Source organism: Pan troglodytes, chromosome 15, assembly GCF_028858775.2.
Source record: "Pan troglodytes isolate AG18354 chromosome 15, NHGRI_mPanTro3-v2.0_pri, whole genome shotgun sequence".
Lineage (NCBI taxonomy): Eukaryota > Metazoa > Chordata > Mammalia > Primates > Hominidae > Pan > Pan troglodytes.
In genome coordinates this window covers 93,504,665-93,525,942 of record NC_072413.2, presented here as the reverse complement: position 1 = coordinate 93,525,942, position 21,278 = coordinate 93,504,665, and the positions used below count along the sequence as shown (strand labels likewise).

General features: G+C 49.6%; 1 protein-coding gene across 5 annotated transcripts in view; it reads left to right on the top strand.

Annotated features, from left to right (window-relative positions):
• Positions 1-10,610: 10,610 nt before the first annotated feature.
• SYNE3 (spectrin repeat containing nuclear envelope family member 3) overlaps positions 10,611-21,278 on the top strand; it is a 109,758-nt gene continuing 99,090 nt past the window's right edge. For 4 of the 5 annotated variants that reach the window (XR_010151022.1, XR_010151023.1, XM_054666277.2 and 1 more), the window contains exon 1: positions 10,611-10,703. The gene's annotated coding sequence lies outside the window, so the exon portion shown is untranslated. Of the gene's footprint in view, positions 10,704-11,711; positions 12,265-21,278 lie in introns of those variants that run through there. The other variant, XM_016926695.4, reaches the window with a different exon arrangement.

Here is a 21,278-nt window from a genome sequence, read left to right as displayed (position 1 = left end):
GTAAGTGAAAGGTGAAGCACTAAGAGGCAGACATTCTGGGGTTCTTCTTAAAAAGCAGCATTCTGGGGCATTCGATGTAAGGAGGGGCGAACAGTCTTCACCCGTGACTGTTCCTTGTGCACTAGTGCCTTGTACTATGCTTCCGAGCAAGAAAAAGAAATTCTTTTACACATGCTCTGAATAGGAAGTCAAGGAAACATGCAGTTTATTTTAGCTTGCCAACAAAAACCACACACACACACGCGCGCGCACACACACACACAGCTTAAGGTTATGTTAAAAAATAAAAGGAATACTTTACTCCATTGTGCCAGATAAAGTTATTCTAACTCTGTTACATACTTCATGTTAGTTCTTGGAAGACACCTTGGAAATACCTAGTACATTTCATCAGGTGTTGAGGGACTGAATAATACTGGTGTAAAGTTGAATTTTTCTAACTGTGTAAACCAGTGGGCTTGATGAGAGAGCTCAGCCGACGTTACGTCAGAAAGGGCCGTCCATAAAGTGGTTCTGCAAATGCTGATGTCAACCCAGGACACACAATTAGAGGCCTCAAAGAATATAACCACCTCACTTGTCCTACTACCCTGCCCTGTTTCACAGTGGTTGGGGACCAGAACCCCTTCAGGGAGTGTATGCATTGTAATTGTATCTGTTTATTCCTCCCCCCACCCCCACCGCACACACACTAGGCCATCAACTTCTAGTTGGGTAGGATTCATTTTTGTAACCTGGTGCCCTAGTGCCATCCCTGGCACTTACTATATGTTCAATACATAATTCTTGAATAAAGAATACATAACCTGGTGAACAATACAGAGCAGGATCTCAGCAAATCCCAAATTGTGTGAAACTCATAATATCAAGCACAGGTGCCATAGGAGGTGGAGAAACGTTCAGTGAGGCACCCACAGGCTCTGCGCTAAGCAGGATACAGAGTGGAGTAAGACGCTGCCAAATCCCAAGGACCTCGCAGTCCTGTGATGGGGACAGATGCAAGAATGCCCCCGAGAACTGGAGAGGGGAATGGAGCTCTCGGAAAAAGCTCAGTCAGCGCCTAAGGGATAGGAAAAGCTTAGTAGGGGGTGACACTTGAACTGAGTTTTGAGAGAAGGGTAAAGTGCTTCTATATAAAAAGGAGGGACATTCCAGGAAGAGGGAGCAACCAGGGCAAAGGCACAGAGGCCCCTGGGTCCACTGGGAGAATGCCAGGCCGTTTCTTGAGAAATGCAGGACTGGACATAGCTGAGGGGAGGACAGATGGTAAGGGACTGGGCTCTCCTCTGGATGAGGGAGAGTCCCAGGAGGAGTGTAAGCTGCAGAGTGCTTGAGAGAGCACCCTTGCGGGAGTGTTGATGGATTGGAGGTGGCCGAGCTAACAGGGGGCCACTTAGGAGAGGGTCATCAGATTTAACCTTTGCAGGTATTGGGGTGGGGGCATGGGGGAAGGGCACTGCTGCAAGCTGAGTTCTTTGAAGGTAGGGATGACAGCATTTGGTGACTGGCTGACTGTGGGGAGGGGGCTGGGAGGAAGAGGGGAAGATTCAGGCTTATTCCTAGGGTTTTGCTTAGCCACTGACTGCACTTGATGATGCAGGGAATACAACGGGAGGGGGAAGGAGGATTGGAAAGGTAAGTTCAGGAGTTACTTTTGGACATTTCTGTTTCCAGGTGCCTGAGGAACATCTAAATTATCAGGTTATGTCTGAAATAAAGGGAGAGAGTATGCAGATTATTGCCTCTACGGGTCTGGATCTATTGATAAAGGAGATTTGGGCGGGTGGGGGGGCAAGAAGGAGTGCAGAGAAGAAAACCTGGGGAAAGCATATCGCTGGGGAAGGACAGGCCATGAGGAGAACTAGGAGCAAGTGCTTTAGGGAAGAGGAATTTACCAGAAGCCACAGAGGGCCTGAGCATGGGGGCTCACACCTGTAGTCCCAGAGCTTTGGGAGGCCGAGGCAGGAGGATTGCTTGAGACCACATGTTCTAGACTAGTCTGGGCAACATAGTGAGGCCCTATCTCTAGAAAAAGTTTTAAGTTAGTTGGGAGCAGTGGTGTGTGCCTATAGTCCTAGCTACTTGGGAGGCTGAGGTGGAAAGATAACTTTAGCCAAGGAGTTCTAGCCTGCAGTGAACTATGATAGTACCACTGCACTCCAGCCTGGGCAACAGAGCAAGGCTGTCTCTTAAAAAAAAAAGGAAGCCACAGAGAGAGGCCAGGTAAGGGCCCAGGGTCTCGTGGATTTTGCAATGGAGGTAAACACAGTGTGGGCTGATGCAATCAGTGTTTGCTGCCCTTGGGCGCTTCACTTCACCTCTAAGGGGCTCTGCAACATGATAGAGTTGGGCCAGTGAATTTGTCAAGTGTCTTCTGGCTGTTACTTTTGTCTGTGAACCTTTGTTTTAGGCCATTTCTGTAGTTAGTGAACAGAGCAGATAGAGTCCAGTCATTTTGCAGAAATGTTTCCGTTTGGATGATGAAACAAGCTTGATTGCTGAAGCTGGTGCACTCATCCCATTGGCATGGTGCTAGCCGAGACCTTTGAAATACCTGAGGACACCTCTTGCCTATTTATAGAGGTTGCTTCTGTCTGCTGAATAGGGCTTTTTAATTAACCAGGAGGTGCGTTTAGTGACACTGGCCATTTTTCTCTGCATACCAAGTCTACAACATCAAAGAAGAAATTTAGGATGAAAATTCTTTAAAATCTTAGGCCAGGTGCTGCAGCTATTGCCATTGCAAGGACCTGCGGCAGTCCTGTTGGAAAATGTTTGTTCTGCATGTGTTCCATGCCAGTTGTTGGCAATAAGATTCTAAGGTTTTGGAACTAGACTACTGCAATGAAACAACTTTCTCTGTTAGGGAAGTGTCCTGGGCTGTCAAGAATTATCATCAAGAGCAGCAGGTTTTATAAGATACATGGACCTATTTGGCATTTACCAGCCCCTGCCGCTAGGATAGAGGGACAGGGCTGGGCCCCAAGTGTGGGCTTCCTGGAAGAGCCAAGCACCGGCTGCTCATATGGGATGGGTGGGGGTGGTGCAGGTGCCCTGCATGGGTTCCGCTGCCCTAAAGAGGGTACAAAGGCCACACCTCCGTGTGTCTGCCAGGGCTGGGTTCAGAGCCTCCCTGGCTTCCTGGGCACTCTGCCTATCACACAGCGATTCTAATATGATCACATGTTCAGAACAGCCACACTTGTCAAAGCAAGGAGAGAACACTTCAGCAACGTTCAAAAACATGTCTCCAGGGATTAAAAAAAAAAAACGGAAAGCTTCATTTTCCTCCCTAGTGGGGAAGTCTTCCTTACTCACAGCCTCTTCCTGAGTTGGTGTCTGTTGTGAAGCATTCTTTGGAAGCATAGTAAGCGGAGGGTTTAATTTACCATAGTCGTACACATTTGCACAGAATCTAAAGTTTGCAGTGTGTTTCATCATCTTTATGTGAATCTCATGCAGCTCTTACAGGGAAAACAGGAAGAACTGGCCCCATTTTCTAAATGTGGAGACAGGAGGAGGTGAGATGGCTCGCCTCTGCCCAGCCGACTGGGAAATGCAGAGATCAGAGAGACAGCAAGTCAGGAGATGTTGATCCAGGGAGCTTTTCACTCTGCCACCCACCCCATCGATGGAAGCACCGACATTATCAAGGCTGCATTTAGATTTCAAAACAAAAGCAAGCAAACATGCCGGGCTCGTGGTATGCTGTTGTTTTAACCGAAATGATACAGCTCAAAGGGTGAGCAGCCATCAGTGCTGTGAGCGAAGCGTGATCACACATCTTGTATGTTTAGCAACTCAGGAGGTAGCTGAGCCTGGAAGTGACTTTCCTGGTATGTAGCAATTCAGAGAATACAAAACCACATTCATTATCTGAAATGGGCTCAGCTGCCTCTGTGTTTTATCATATAGAGCTGGGAACTTTGATGTGTGTGGTGTGTGCGTGTTTTGCTGCATATACAGATAATCACACAACTGGAGGCTTCAGCCTTGCTGTTTACACACACACACACACACCCCCCAGCAGATACATCACACACAGACTTCTCACCTGTTACGTTACTAACAGTGGTGCTGGTTTGTTTGAACAGTGTTTGAACTTATCAATAACCTTCCCCCAGAAGGCTCAGCATAGCTATAGCATATGCTGTGTGTGGAAAATATAACCTAAGAAACAGAATGGAATTGAATCATGACCACTATTGCTATGAGACAGAATCCACAGCGATGGAGTGGGTGCTGGGGTCAGACTGCCTGACTGTGTACCCTAGGTGAGTCACATAATAGCTGGGTGAATGGCCAAGTTTTCACCTTTTTTCCCTCATTTGGAAAATGGGATGATAATAGGAGCTATCCTGAAGGGTGATGATGAGGGTTAAATTAACAATATAGGTAAAGGCTTAGAACAGTGTGTGGCAGATGGTAGGTAAGCCCTTAATAAATATCATTATTTGTGTCCATCATTTGAGATATATCTCACATCTTATCCAGAGGACTCCCCAAACACTCGTGCCGTCACTTCTCTTTCCTGTCTCTGGGTTCCTCTACAAGTCAGTTTTGTACCATGCAGTCTCGCATTTGATGACATGCAGCGTTACTTAATTCTGTGAATGATTCGTGTGTCTTGATGTCACTTCCCCAACAGACTGTAAATTTCTTGATGGCAAGAACCATGTAACTGGCTTTTGCTAGATTTCTGCAACTCAAGACCCAGTCCTGGGCAACTGTTGGACACTTAAACATCCTTCATCACTAGCTGCGTTCATCACTAGGAAAAAGTAAGAGAAATCTGATGGTGTGGGATTGTAAGTGGGTATTAGATCCAACAGCTGAAACTTAAGATGTGAAGATGTATATTGACACACACGTGCATACAAAATGTTTATAGCAGCTTTACTGATAATAGCCAAAAACCAGGAACAACCCGGATGTCCTTCAACAAGGGAAGGGTGACCCAGCCCGTGATGCATCCGTCACACTGTGGATTGCTGCTCAGCAACGAGGAGGCACAGACTCGATACGGGAGCCAGCCTGGGTGACGCTCCAGAGAACTACCCTGAGTGGAGAAGGGCAGTCCCACCGTGTGATTCCATTATTATCACATTCTTGAAATGACAGAATTATAGAAAGGAGAACAGAGGAGTGACTGCCAGAGTTTAAGGAGGGAATGGGGAAAGGGGGAAGAGCAGCATGCGGGATCCTTGTGACGGAAGCGTTTTGTGTCGTGTGGGTGTCTGTCAGTTTCCTAGCTGTGATACTGTACCACTGTCTTGTAAGACGCTGCCATCGGTGGAAACTGGGTAAAGCATATAGGGGACCTTTCTGTATGATTTCTTACAACTGCATGTGAATTTACAGTGGTCTCAAAATAAAGCATTTAATTAAACAAAAAGCCACATGCATTTAAAGTAGTCCCAACAGAAGCAGAAAGAGTAGACCAGGCTTCCCACTGTTGGGAGAAATGAGAAACATGGCAAACCTCTTCCAGAAGAATTTTGTATATTTTTTTTGTTTTCTGTTTTTGTTTTTTCTTTTCTTTTTTTTTCTTTTGAGATGGAGTCTCACTTTGTCACCCAGGCTGGAGTGCCATGGCCTGATCTCAGCTTACTGCAGCCTCTGCCTCCTGGGTGCAAGCAATTCGTCTACCTCAGCCTCCTGAGTAGCTGGGATTACAGGCACCCACCACCATGCCCGACTAATTTTTTTTTGTATTTTTAGTAGAGATGGGGTTTCACCATGTTGGCCAGTCTGATCTTGAACTCCTGACCTCAGGTGATCAACCCTCCTCGGCCTCCCAAAGTGCTGGGATTACAGGCATGAGCCACCGCACCCAGCCAGATTTTATTTTTTAGAAATAAAATTTATCAATTTTCCTTTAACACTTTTGCTTATATTAGTATTTATTCCTTGGAGTATAATAGTAGCAGTGTTTAGTTATGTTAAATGATGATTGTTTAATACAAACAAGATCTTCTTTTTTCAAAAAGATATATAATGGAGAGAGAGAGAGAGAGAGACAGGGTCTCACTCTGTCACCCAGGCTGGAATGTAGTGGCGCAATCCTGGCTCACTGCAGCCTTGACCTCCCAGGCCTAGGCAATCCTCCTGCCTCAGCTCCAAGTAGCTGAAACCAGGCATGCACCACCCTGCCTGGATAATTTTATTTATTTATTTGTAGAGACGGGGTCTCACCATGTTGCCCAGACTTGTCTTGAACTCCCGGGCTCAAGCGACCCTCCCACGCTGGCCTCCCAAAGTGCTGGGATTACAGGAGTGAGCCACTGTACCTGGCCGGCCAATACAATATATATATGTATGTGTGTGTGTATATATATATATGTATACATATGCACACAATATATCGTAATGTATTACATATATTACATTACATATATTACATTGTATATAATACTGTGTGTGTATATATATATATATTTCTTATAGTTACTTAAATTGGAATAATTTAGAGAAAATCTTTTTTAATTCTCTCATTTCACAGATTCAAAAACTCAGAAGTGACCCAAGGTTACACAGCTAGTTAGCAGCCTTAACAAGAGTTAGAACCCCATCATCCGAGAATCCAGTCCTGTATTTTATATATAATTGTATTTTATAAATGCAGTACAATTAAATGTATGTAGAGGACTATTCCAAGTTACTCCAGTTCCCCTGCTTGGTACTGAGATGACTCATTGCCACCCAGAGGGGTGCCCCTGCTCAGGTGATGGGTGGCAGCTGCCCATGAGGAAGTGAACAAACCAGGGTGCTGGCTGTGCTCACCCTAGAAGCACATGTAGCACCCAAGTGGGAAAGGACAGGCTAACACTTGGAGAACCGGCAAGGAAAAAACAAAGAAGAAGGAAAAGTTCAGAGCAGAACTGGGTTGAGAACGAGCTCTCCAGGCTCAGACCAAGACCTCTCTGATGGGGCACCCCAGAAGTGGGCACCCTTAATGTGAGCTTTTCATCCGTATTAAGCTGAAAGCACTTATGTACTTCACCACTAAGTGGGAAGCCAGGCTAGAGATGGAGAGATGGGAATGTAAATGTTCTGAACAGCAATTCCTATCCTGGAACCCTGGGCAATGCCCCTCGTCCCTACTCTCTTGCCTCAGTTTACCCATGAGGTGTTTTATCAGCCAGAAAAGCCATTGCAGCTTTTGTTGTAATCTATCTGTGGAGACTGAACACACACACACAAACAACTGAAAAAATCATGCTTACAAAATGAGGATTGTGCAGATTGCCACTGAAGCTGGTTAACCAACAGCAAATGTGAAACAGACCCAGATAATTTCCCCAGGCTTATTAAATTGATTCCTGCTTCCCCATGAGTGGTGGTGGAGATGCTGGCTGCAGGGAAGGGACAGAGGGAAAGAGTGGTAAAAACTTCGCTTTTTGGAGGACATTTGGTACGTTGCACAAACAGCCCGCGCTGCCAAGTGAGTCAGAACTTCCGAACAGCATAATTTTAGTGCCCTTCTTGTGGTTCCCTCTCTGGGCTGCTTCTGAAAGGAAGGTCTCAGGGCGGGGTTTCCTGTGTTCAATTCCAGAAATGACAAAGGGGCTCTTCCCCCAATCCTTTGCCAGATTTTTTTTTTCCAGATGGGTTTTCATGTCCACCCCCTTATGTAGCTGCAGGTAATGCTGAAGACGAAGGTATTGTGGACTTCCTAGTTGTAAACTGCCCCATCCCTTCGCATTGCTTACTCAACTTTTGTTTTCCTTCCATGTGGACTACTTTGGAGAGAAAAAGATTGGCATCAAATAAAAAATAGGGTTCTGTTTTTGATGTGATGTTTATGTCAGGCTTAAGAAAAGTAATGGATGGCCGGGCATGGTGGCTCACACCTGTAATTCCAGCACTTTGGGAGGCCAAGCAGGCAGATATATTGAGGTCAGGAGTTCGAGACCAGCCTGGCCAACATGGTGAAATGCTGTCGCTACTAAAAATACAAAAAATTAGCTGGGTGTGGTGGTGTGTGCCTGTAGACCCAGCTATTCAAGTGGCCGAGGCACAAGAGTTGCTTGAATCTGAGAGGAGGTTGCAGTGAGTCAAGATTGCATCACTGCACTCCAACCTGGGTGACAGAGCGAGACTCTAAGAAAAGCAACGGAATGGGAGAGTATTCTGAAAAGCAGCAAGCCCTGTAAAGCCCAAGATACTAACAATCACATTGATAATAACAAAACTATCTGCACAGTATTTTGTACTTTATAAAATATGTTTATCACATGTGTTTTCACCTATGGAAAATTATTGCTATCCCCATCTAACAGATGAGAAAAACCAATGTTGTAAGAGGCCACATTCAGTGTAAGATTAGACTGTACGTGTGTGCTGTATGTGTAACTGAATCTTACAGTGTAAGATTCACTCAGCTAAATAAGTAGCAAAGCTGGGCCTGGAAAGTGAATATCTCCACTGCTCTGAACTGGTGCTCTGCACTGCACCGGCAGCAGGAGGGACAGTTCATCTCTGTGCACCATGGTCCCCTGACACAGAATTATTACACCCTGACCTCCTTGGAGGTAGTAGTCTATGCCTCATTCTTCTTCATATTCGCAGAGACTAGCACATAGTAGATACTCAGGAATGTTTGACGAAAGACTGAATAGCCGTATGGCAGAAACTGTAGCAATCATACCATTCCCAGGACCATAACATAACAGCTCGCCTGAGTTGGGTGCTCAAATACCAGGCACAAAACCATACAAGATAAGCTCCTATTATTAGATCTATTCAACAGAAAAGGAAACCAAGTATGAGTAATCAGCTGAAAGTTGCAAATTGGGCACTTTGGCACTAGAGCCTGAGCTCCTAACTGTACCCAACCGTCTCTTCCTGCAGGACATTGAGTTACGGTGGCCGGCTCCACCCTTGGAGCAGCCTGGGGGAGCCATCTCTCTCCTTGTGCAAGTCACCTGCCCTCTTTGTGTCTTGGTTTCCCTTGTCAGGCAAAACTCATTAAACTTTTCCTAACTACCTGGAGGATGTTTGCAGAGATTTAATGAGGAGACACATTTGAAAGCATTCTGAAAAGCAAAAAGCGTGATCCAGATGCAGGCATTATAATCATTGTTACTCACTGCCTGCACCTGCAGTTTGACTGTGGCAACCTCAAGGCCTTCGGCAGCACTTCTAATTGAGTCACAGTGATAATAACACATATGATAGCATACTTGGAACCAGTCAGTCGCAGGGAGATGGGAGGGGCCTTGTGTATATCTTCAGCAACGCTGTGAATAATTACAGCTTAATAAATGGGATCTAACTAAGAGGTGTGGGTCTACCTCGGAGTGAATCCTGGGTTTTGGCTAATTCTTCTACCTCCCTCTCAATTTGGAAAAGACATACACACACACACACCCCCCGTTAACTATCTTGTCCTGCTTTACAATTTAATCTCTTAGGATACTGACTTTTACACGGATCTGTTCTACAAACATCTGCCATCCCTGCTAAGAAACAAAAAAGGAAAACAGCATCCCGGAAGCCCTGGATTTGGGCCAGTTACTAACCCCTCATCTGTAAAATCGCTAGCCGCACCTAAACTGTGATGACTGGAGTTCACATAAAACCTAGTTTTACAACTTGTATCCTTCATTAGTGGCGCTCATCTGATCCAGAGGCGGTGAAGCCAATCATGCAACTATGTAATTACTCGGAAAAAGATAAGGGTTGGGGCCCAGGACTGTTCAAAGCTGGGCTGGATGCACAGGAAGGCCAGTGACTGCTGACCTGGGAGGAGAGCGCCAGGGTGCGAAGGCTTCCAGCCATCAAGCAGTAGGAGTTTGGCAGAAGGCTGTGGAGCAAACTCCGGGCCAAGGCAACTTCATGTGCACAGGCACAGAGGCAGATACGGTTTAGACATTCTGGGACAAGGTTAAAGGGTTGGCGTGGCTGGAGCAGGGGTTGGGAGAGTGGGAGGATGTTTCTGCTGGGTGGGGAGGGAGAGGTGAGGCGCATTCTGAGGCCTTGGGTTTGTTGGGGGTTCACATTATGCCTGGGGATTCACATCCCTTGTGACTCCTGGACTGTGGGCCCGGACTGTGGGGGTGGGAGAGGACGGGCAGGGTGCCACTCCCCCCCACTCCGCCCTTTCTCCCCGCGCGAGGCTGGCTGATGAGTGTCATTTTCTTCTTGGATTTCGCGCCTACGGGCGGTGTGCCCCTTCCAAGGCCCCCACCTCTGCTCTGTGAGGGCAAGATCTGCCGGTGTCCTAATCCCTTTTCCAAGTCTGGGCGCACAGATCCAACTTTCCCGGGGGAGAGGCAGCTCCGCGCCATCCCCTAGGATGAGAAGAGGGTGGGTGACTGTGTGTGTGTCGGGGAGACAGACAGGGGCCAGGGCTCCGGGCTGCTTTCCAGGCAAGCGTGGACAGGACCCCCCCCTTAACCCCCGCCCCGGGTCCGCGACAGGGAGCGGTGAGGCTCTTCTTCGGCCCTGGTCCCCGGGGCCACGCAGGATGTCCGCCGGGCTGGGGTTGCGCACCCGGGGCCTCCGCTGAGCGCGTGCGGAGAGGGGCGCGGCCTCTCCCGCGGGGCCACCGGGCGGGTCCCGGCGGGGGCGGGGGTACTCGCGGTGTCCGGGCCCGCCCCAGCCCTGCCCCGCCCAGGAGCCGCCCGGGACGCAGGGAGGAGGGAAGGAGGCTCGGCCCCAGCTACCCGCGGCGCCGCGCTCCTCCACGCTCCGGGCGGGTAAGTGGCACGGGGCCGGGGGCCGGGCGCCGGGCGGGTGGGGTCCTCAGCCCCCGGCCCAGCTCTGACACATCCCCGGGAATCGGGGGCGCCGAAAGTCTGGGGGACCTGGGGAGGCGCGCCCGGCGCGGGGGCGGGGGCCCCGGCGTGACAGCTGCGGGCTGGCGGGTATTTTTAGTTTAAATCCAACCGTTCTGTGCTGGCTGCGAAATTCCCGAGCCTTTCCTTTCAACCCCGGGGAGCTTCGGCCGGCCCGCAAGAAAAAGCCCTAAAGCCCCGGGCAGCGCGCCCCAGCGGGCCGGGTGCCTCCTCGGGGCTTCCCTCTGCCTCCCCTAGGGGCGGGCTGACCTGTCACCAAGGCTTGCGCGCGGCGGGGGCCCAATCCGCTCCTGGCGACCGCGAGCGCGCTCAGTAGTGCCTGGGAGAGCAGAGCAGGCGGCGAAGAGGGGAAGTCCAACCCCGAATGCTCAGTTTCGTTCAGACGCCTTTTGGCTATGCAAACTTGGCAAGCAGCTCAACCTCTCTGAGCCTCATTCCCACATTTCTAAAGGGGAGGGCAGTGAGGCCAGAGATGGCTTGCAGGGCCTGAGAGAGCCTCAGATGGATGTTGACTTCCCCTGGGGTCTTGGGATCTTGACCCCAAACAGCAGACCCATTGATGTGGCCCATTGGTCAACCCAGGAGCAGTGTCCTACACCGCCCAGCTGACCTCTGCTTCAAAACTGGAAGCCAGGGGCCTCCAGCCTGGGCGGGGTGATAATGAATATTTTCAGTTAACCACTTTGGCCCTGAAGCTCCAACCCTGGGCTTTCCTGGGACTCTCCCAGGTTCCTGGTCACCCCTTTCAACTCTGAAGGGTCACCCTTATCCCTGCACTGGGTGGGGGGGCTTTCTACAGCCAAGGGCTGCTAGTGGGATAGCTTGATGTGTCTTGGGGGCATGCCCCATCCCACATGAATGAGGGCATGAGGAGAATGGACCGTCCTCCCAGAAAGGAGAGCATGTCATAAAATCACTGCCATTCTGAGCTTGGCAGGACAGCGTCCTTCATCCACCAAGAGAAGCAGAAACAGGCCCAGAGAGGGGGAGTGATTTGCCCAGAGCCACACTGCCTGGCTCTCTTAAAGGGCCTGGGCTTGCCGCCTGCACTTCCAGGGCAGCCAACAGCCCACAGGAGTCAGGAGCTGGGAGGTGGGAGGGGCATATCAGTGCCAACGAGCTGTTTTGCTCAGTTTCCTGTCACTGTGCCCCAGCGGGATGCTCCAGCACATGTGGGTCTGCACATTCCTCAGGCCGGACAGTGCTCGGCAGGCTGACAGCCACAGCTGTGCCAAGCCTGCTGGCCCCGGGCGTTGTTTTCAACCAGAGAGGCCCCTCTGGGGGTGGCTGAGCGGGAAGTGGGCTGGGATGTCTTATTTCTGGAACTCGTGTCTTGCTGGGGGTCCTGAGAAGAAGGCCTGAGGATGTGTTGGTGGCACAGAGGGAAGTGGTGAGAATCCAGGCTCAGGTTTCTGCCTCCAGGTACAGTCTGGCACCTGGATCCCTGCAGGTGCACTTCAGGGTGAGTTGGAGTCCTTTCTGTCTGTCTCCATGGGAACAACGCTCCTGCTCGGGTGCTTTGCATGCTCTCCAGCAGCCATGGACCTGGCCATGCCTGGGCAGCCCCTTTGCCTTGTGATGCAGCCTGGAGCGGGCTGCCGGGGGGGCCCTGGCTTGGCGGCCCCGGGAGGCAAGACTGGGCAGGCCCAGCTCAACGTCAAAAGCACCCTGGAGCCTTTGGGAACCCACTGGGCAGCTAGGCTTCCCGCATTGTCCAGCTGTTAGGAATGGGGCAGTCAAGTTGGATTGCCTGAGTCCAGTCCTGCCTTAGCCCGTTCCTGGCTGTGTAGCCTTGGGAAAGTTGCTTCACCTTTCAGAGCTTCAGCTTCCTTCCCCGTGGAAAGGGGCTAACCATAGCACGGCAGGTGTTGCCTCGCAGGGCCTCATGAGCACTAAACGAGCTTTGCCCTGATCAGCATTTTGTATGGTGTCAGACACAGCACATGTGAGAAGGTGTCACAGTTTGAGGCGAAGGGGCCTCGTCGGGATACCTGGGTTCCCCTCTGCTCTGCCTCTGCCCCTCCTCTCCCTGCCTTGATTTCCCCTTGTCTGTCAATGGTGGGTAGTCCTGGCTCACCCCCCTCATGGTCCTTCCAGCACTGAAAGCTGGCCCTTGGCCCCAGGGAGGGCAGGAGGCTCTTGACCCCAAGCAGCTGACCCATTGATGTGGCCCATTGGTCAACCCAGGAGCAGTGTCCTACACCGCCTAGCTGACCTCTGCTTCAAAACTGGAAGCCAGGGGACTCCAGCCTGGGCGGGGTGATAATGAATATTTTCAGTTAACCACTTTGGCCCTGAAGCTCCAACCCTGGGCTGCCCTGGGACTCTTTCCCAGGTTCCTGGTCACCCCTTTCAACTCTGAAGGGTTCTAGAGAAGCCTACAGAGGGACTCAAATATGTTTGTGGGGTCTTCCTAAGCTCTTCCTGCCTCTCACCTCCTAGGATCTGGTAGTAGGCAAGGCTGTCATTGCTTGCCCATTTACAGATGAGAAGGCTGATATCCAGTGGCTGGATGTGGTACAGCCAGGATTAGAACTAAGGGCTTTTGACCTGATGCTCTTCCTGGCACCACATGGCCTATCTTAGCCAATCCAAGGACAAAGTTGTACGTTCATCATTGGGAAAACAGTACTGACCAGACAGGATGCTTGTCTTCGTTAAGTCATCAGTACTTGCTGGAAAAGAATATGGATTCTGAATATATATATATATATATATATATATATATATATAATCTAAGCAGCCTGACTGGACCACAAAGATAGGAACCCAGGAGCAGCAGTGTTTCCTGACCCTCCCATCCTGAAAGGAACCTTTGCTTTAGGACTTAGGGATGATGTTCTGGGGCTGAGCAGCTAGGAAGTGGACGGGGGACAAGTTTGGGAAGCTGATGCCCTAATTTTGACCTCTTGAAATACTTCCCTTTCGGGGTTGCTGCGAGGATAATTGAGGTAACTGGGGATGATGCTTTAGCAGAATGCCCGGCATGGTGGGGGCACACCATAAATAGGACTGATGGTTTTTATTATTACTAACCCTCTACTATCATTGTAACACCAGAGTGCAGCCTGGATCTCTCGCCTGGGTTTCTAGGCTGCAGATGTGGTATAGAGAATCCTAGCATCTCCATGGAGAACTGCTAAGGCAATTATAAAAGCTCAAAACACAAGCAAACTAAGCAATGAGTTGTTTAGTGACACATAGCTGAGAAGTAAAATGACGACAAAAAGCAAGAAGGTGATTAGCTTAAATAAAAGCCAAGCATTACCACGCGTGCTGAGGAAAGGTGAGAGAGGATCAGGAGAGTCGGGGGGGCAGTTACAAAGGAAATCACTTTGTAGTTATTGGCTAATTACATGTATGTTTTATACATGCCTTTATACATAGATTCTATTTCACAAAGTTAAGCTGGTTTAAAAAAGAAAAAGGCAAGGGAATGATAATGCAAAATCAAGGTGATTATCTTTGGGGAGAAGTGGGTAATTGATCAGGGAGATGCCTGTTTCACTCTCAGTGGGATCCATTATATTCTGTTTCTTCAGTCCAGGGGTAGGCTTGTGAGTGTTATTTTTTGTTTATTTTATGTATTTATTTATTTATTTATTGAGACAGAGTCTTGCTCTGTGGCCCAGGCTGGAGTGCAGTGGCCCGATCTCGGCTCACTGCAAGCTCCACCTGCCGGGTTTACGCCAGTCTCCTGCCTCAGCCTCCCGAGTAGCTGGGACTACAGGCGCCCACCACCACGTCCGGCTAATTTTTTGTATTTTTTTTAGTAGAGACGGGGTTTCATCGTGTTAGCCAGGATGGTCTTGATCTCCTGACCTCGTGATCCGCCCATCTCAGCCTCCCAAAGTGCTAGGATTACAGGCATGAGCCACCGTGCCCAGCCTATTTATTTATTTTTTTGAGACAGAGTCTCACTCTGTTGCCCAGGCTGGAGTGCAGTGGCACAATCTCAGCTCACAGCAACCTCCACCTCCCAGGTTCAAGCGATTGTTCTGCCTCAGCCTCCTGAGTAGCTGGGATTACAGGCATGTGCCACCATGCCTGGCTAAGGGTGTTATTTTTAAATATTTTTATGCTTCATTATTTACAAATAGGAGGCGCATATATTCCATTATATATATATAATCTTACATAATACAAATGAAATTAAAAGATCATGTGGAGCATTTTCAGATGCTTTCTTGGAAAATCTGCCTCTCTCCTCAGATTCCAATGTTAATCTGGCTGGATTTAAAAAATAAAGCAAAAAATTCTGTTGTGTGACACGTGATTTTATGTGTCATAAATCTTTATGTAGGAGACACGATCTTTAATGTAGGAGACATGATCTCCCTCTTCCCAAATCATACAAGTAAGATAATAATAACACTCTATGACCTCAGATGATCAACAGGATTTTTAAAGGTCCTGGCCTAATGATTTATGCTTCTGAATCATAAAATCCTGAAATATTTGAGCTGGAAGGAACCTCAGGTCACCTGGACCAATCTACTGGTTTTATAACAAAAGGAAGTGTCCTGGCCGAGGTCAACATTGGGCACACACGTAGGGAATACACTTCTCTTCAGGCTGCCACAGCTGTGTGACTCTCATGCAGACACCACCCGACAGACAGACCAGTGAGAGTCTTGGGTCACAAGGCTCCTCCTTAGGGCAGTCAGGGAGAGAGACGGGAAGTATACCTGAGATTAAACTGATAGGATCATTTTATTTATTTATTTATTTATTTTTTGAGGAGTCTTGCTCTGTCTCCCAGGCTGGAGTGCAGTGGCGTGATCTCAGCTCACCGTAACCTCTCCCTCCCGGGTTCAAGCAGTTCTCCTGCCCCAGCCTCCTGAGTAGCTGGGACTACAGTTGCATGCCCCCATGCCCAGCTAATTTTATTTTATTTTATTTTTTTGTAGTTTTAGTAGAGACAAGGTTTCACCTTGTTGGCCAGGATGGTCTCAATCTCCTGACCTCGTGATCCGCCCACCGCGGCCTCCCAAAATGCTGGGATTACAGGCGTGAGTCACCGCGCCTGGCCCAGGATCATTTTATTTTTAAAAAGTCAGAAGAGAGTTACATTTTACGATGGAACCACACATTTCTAGAACTTACATGAACAGAAACATCCTCAAAGAAAACACAGAAGCAGCGCTTAGGATCTTCTTTCCTACAGGAAGTCCTCTTAGGAAAGAGCTCCTGTCACTCTTCCTAGTTTTTGCGGGCGTACTTGATTCCCAAAACAATTGAGTGCTGCAGGTATGGTCATTTCCATTTCCCAGTGGGGGAAGCAGGTTCAGAGAGGTTCAGTGCCTTGACCCAAATCACGCAGCAGGTGAAGATGGAGCCGGACTTCCATCCAGAGGGGGAGTGGAAAGGATGAGCCACTTTTGTTTTCAGTGCATTGTGCTATGAGCACATTCTTCACTCCTTAGATGCTGAAATTCCGCAGCCCAGCCCAGCCTGGGCGGGCCATGGGGAAATGCCCTGGTGGAGGACAGTTGGGTGGTGGCTTTCCAGCTGTCAGATCACAGAGACGATCTAGAGGCTGAAGCTCTACCTCTGTCTTGCTGCTCTCCTGCAAGGAAGCCCACTGCCTTTGTGGCATGGGCAGTGGTGCATCGGGAGTTGGGAGAATCCATCCCATTTTGGTCCTGCACTTTTTTTTTTTTTTTTTTTTTTGAGACGGAGTCTCACTCTGTTGCCCAGGCTGGAGTGCAGTGGTGCAGTCTCGGCTCACTGCCACCTCCGCCTCCCGGGTTCAAGCAATTCTCCTGCCTCAGCTTCCCGAGTAGCTGGGACTACAGGCACCTGCCACCACGCCCAGCTAGTTTTTGTATTTTTAGTAGAGATGGGGTTTCACCATGCTGGCCAGGTTGGTCTCAACTCTCAACCTCAGGCGATCCACCGGCCTCGGCTAGGATTACAGGCATGAGCCACCAAACCCGGCCAAGTGCTGCACATTTTGATTCTTGGCCATCTTCTTCTCTCATCAAAGATATTCTTCCTGCCTTCCCTCTGCAGAAGTGCCTGTCACAGACAACAGGGCTCCAAGAGACCTGTGTTCCAGGACTGCTTGGCTTCAGATGGTGGTTTTCCTAATGCACGGTTGCTGTGTCCCAGTATGGATGCTCCCCTGGGCAGTGGAGACCTGGGCGCAGGTCTCAGCCCTTGCTCTCTACCCTCTGCTCTGTGAATCCATTTCTTGGCCAGTTGCTGCACTGTGAATCCATTTGTTTCCCATCTAACAGGGTTGGTGATACCTCCCCATGGGGCAGGGCTTAGTAAGGACCTAATAAGAGAGAGCTTTACATGGGTAAGGCAGCTTTCAGAGACTAGGAAACAAACCCTCATGTACATGCCCAGAGAGATTGTGTGTGGGCGCTGGAGAAGTATTTAGGAGTCACAGCTGCAGTGGAGCCAGCCTGAGCCTCAGAGATGATTTACGCTTATACTTTTACATATGGGGAAACTGAGTCTCCACAGCAGAAATGGCTGGCTCAAGTCTTGCAGGTACTTCAGGGCCAAGATGGTATCTCCTAACTCCCTGACCAGTGCTCTTACCTTACAACCACCTTCCCTAAGAGTTTGTTTCACTGATATTCATGGTGTAACGCAACTCGGGCTGGTTGCTTGATGAAAATGAAATGGCAGGCTTTCAGCGTTCAGCCTGTGTGGTGATCACCAAGGCATGGACAGAACAGGGTGGGCCACCATGGCTGGTTGGACTCTAATTTAAGCCAACAGTTTTATTTGAGATCTGAAAAGGGCTGAGCCCCTCCCAAGTGACATTTGCTGAAATAATGCAGCCGGCTGACTCACTGGGGTAGCCTCGTTCCTTAAGGACGGGAGGAGCCTGCATTTGACCTTCACCTGGGCTAGTCTCTGTTTCCTGCTCTTTAAAGAGGGAGGTTGAGATTAGGAGATTTCTAAGGTACCTTGAAGTTCAGATGTTTTCTCATTCAAGGACCACAGCCTCAAAGTAGGTGTTTGGGGACTTGGTTTTGGCCACTATAGTTCACCCCCTCAGCCCAGGAGGGTCCAGATCACTGGCAGGTGACTCCCTGCTTATCCGCCTTGCTCTGAGGATTAGGTCCCACGTTCCCAGCTGGCCCAGCTTTCTACAACCTGGGCCACCTCCAAGGACCATAAAGCCCCTAGCTCATCCTGGCCTTTCTCACCTGCACACCTGTGCTCAAGCTGCTCCCCCGCTCAGCTCTCCTTCTCCCTGCCCCTTCCCACCAACACCTGGGTAGACATCACCTCCTCCTGGAAGTCCTCCTCAGCCACCTCCTACAGGGTTGGTGATCTCTGTTTCCCTGTTCCCGTTGCACTTTGCCATTGATACTAATCAACAGTTTCAAGAGTGATTCCCCACTAGCCTGTGCCCGCCTTGAGGGCTGGAGACAGGATTATCCTCACATCCCTGCTCCCAGCCCAGAGAGAGCACGCTATTATTACTACTATTATTAAATTAAAAGGCTTTAAAATAGGATCTTATTAAGTTTAGGGGTGTTTACAGCTCACTTGAATGTAGTATGAAGGACAGATCCTAATATTTCCAGGACACAGGAAAAAAGTGAGCTCTGGAGCCGTAACCTGAGGCTGGGGAGAGAAGGTGCAATATGCGTCATCTCCCTCTGCGGCCCCCTTCAGGGGACTGTCCTCTTGGAGATTCTCCATTCTCCTGGGTTCTCTGGGGGTTGGCCCCGGAACCTTGCAAATATCTCTTGGCGTCCCTGGGACTCACATCTGATGTTCTCTCTCCTGCGCATGCCAAGTTTCTCTCCCTCTAGCTTGGCTTCTTGTTCTTTCCTTTTCCTAAAAAGTGCCTCCCCCGGCCACACCGTCTCTGCATTGAGATCTCAGCTCACAGTCACGGCCTCAGAGGGACCCTCCTGCCCACGCAGTGGCACTTATCCCATCCTGCCAACATGCTCTGTCCTGTCACCCTGAAATTATTTGTGTTAATTATTTGCAGTTGAGTGTATTGTCTGTCTTCTGTACCAGAAGAAGATAAGGCCAGGGATTGTTATCTGTCCAGAGCCCAGCCATCAAAGCTGCTCAATACTGTCCATATTTCTAGAATGAATGAATGAACGAGTGAATGGGCCGATGGAGTCCATTGGGTGCCATCTAAGATTCCTGCATGGTTCATCTTTACAGCTCATACCTGTTCAGTGCTTACTGAATGTCTAAGTGCTCTCTGCCTCTTTCGTCTTTATCCTCACAACAGCCCAATGAAGGATGCTCTGATGTTGTTACCATTTGGCAGAGAGGTTAAGTAACCCACCCTCAGCTACCTCAGTTAGCAGTGGAGTTGGAAATTGAACCCAGGTTACCTGATCCCAGAGTTCTGGCAGGTAACTCCCAGGCTACACTGGCCTTTCCATGCCAGGAGTGCTGTGGGCTGGAAGTGGTGAGTCACTCAGCCTCCTAACCAGACATCTGGCTCTTTCTCCACAGCCCCCAGTGGCTCTCACACTGCCAGGCCATTCCTCAAAGGAAATCCTTTCTGTGGGACCAGTGTCACATGGGCTAGGAACACCAAAGGTTTTCCAGAGCCAGGGCCCACCCCGGAGCACCCTACCCTGTCTTCTCTGACCACATCCTTTTCTCCTAGGGAAACCCCTCCGCCACTTGTTCACTAGCTGTTGAGAACTTGGTGACCACAAGCCAGTGGCTGTAAGGTTGGGTGTGAGCCAGTTGGGGTTGCCAGGTTAATTTCTGTCATTTATCCAGCACCAGGCAGCGAGCAGGCCTGGCTTCTGTGATTTGCGTATGTATCTGTTTGCTGATTTCAAACTCAAGTTTGCTCAGGCATAATTTTAGAAAATTAATTTTTAAAAAAATTTCATCTTGTGGCGTCTCTTGTCCCACCTCCATCTGGGTAAAAACACCCAAATGCCCAGGGAGGGGGATCCAGGCCAGGCTCTCCTGGCCGCAGTCTTCACTTCCTAATGTGCTCCTTTGAGCAGATAAGAGGATAGCCCCGTAAGTTCCTATCTGGGTCTCCTGCAGGAAGCTGCAGGGTTAGTCATGCAGCACTTAGCTGGAGCCAACTTTGGTTTGGGAGCCAAAGAAGCACGTGTTTGCGGCTGGGATCTGGGCTCTTCCGCTTTGTAACCAGTGCCTTGGGCAATGGCATTTCTTCAACGTACTGACATTGGCTGAGGTGGACACGAACTAGGAAGATGCCAGAGACACGGCGCTGCCCAGTGGGAGGAGTCCAGTGGGTGAGGTGTGTGCTTTAAACAGTCCCATCCTAGGGGACTGTGACTCCATGATAGGGAAGCTCAGGGGGCTGGGCGGGGCACCAGGAAGGACCCTTAAATTTTGCCCAGAGGCACAGTCTTTCTGGGCCTCAACTCTCTTTGCTGTAAGGTAGGGGTGCAGGTGCCGCACTCCTCGCCTTGCTGGATGTGTTGTGAACTGCAGACCACCCCATGGAGGTAAGGGGTCATCACTATTGTTAGTTTAGCCAGCAGAGCAAGGCGTCACTGGTGCCATCTGTGCAATGGAAGTTTGACTTTCGACTTTGATGGAGTTTCTCTGTGCTCCTGGACCTCAGGTGGAATCCTGCAGATCTGAGCTGGGACCCTGATTTTGTCACCTGTGGCAAGTCACATAACCTCCATGGGCCTGGGTATCACACCTGTAAGATGGGGCTGGCCACACCTTCCCTGCAGAGTCACTGTGAGGCTCAGATGAGATAACAGATGTGGGATTCCCAGCAAGCAGAAGGTGCTGGGTCACGCCCGTTCCAATGGATTCCCTTCCCAGCCTCTCCAAGTTCTCCCTCTTTTCCTTGGGTGCTCCTTAGCTGAGGAGGTGACTTTGCCATTTATGCAGGTCACTTGGAAGGGAGCTCAGCACTTCTGCCTGCCTCTGTGCCCAGCACGTGCAGTGAGTTGAACAGGGTGCAGCTGCTGGTGGGTCAGCCCTTGGCTCAGGTGTTGCTGGCCGATGCTCATGCCCTGGCAGGTCTAGGAAGGCATGATGGGCCAGAGTCGACCCAGCCAAGCCTGCGCCCGTGTGCACAGACAGTGTCCTCCTTTAGAGGTATACAGGGTGCAGACCACACACCTTGACCATTCATTGCCTGCCCGGAGCACCAGCCATCTGCAACTGGCCAATGTGATTTTTTTCTTTTATGGAATTAACTATGCAGAAAAAAGTCAATATCACCACAGCAGGTCCTGCTGTTTCATTCCCAACCCTGAGCCTCAGGATCCTCCTCAATACAGTGGAGGGGCTTAGACTAGATCAGATCTTGGTGAATTTGGATTAGGGGCTACTAGTAATTGCCAGAATAAATTTGGTGGTACAAGCCCAGGGCACTGAATGACAGCCACTCCCTCTTCATCTCTTCATCTCCCCTCCATTTTTTTAAAATTTTTTTAACTTGTTCTTTTAATCCTTCTGATTATATGGCCTTCTCATAACCACCTGGGCTCCACCCTGGACCAATGAGTTAGAGAGATC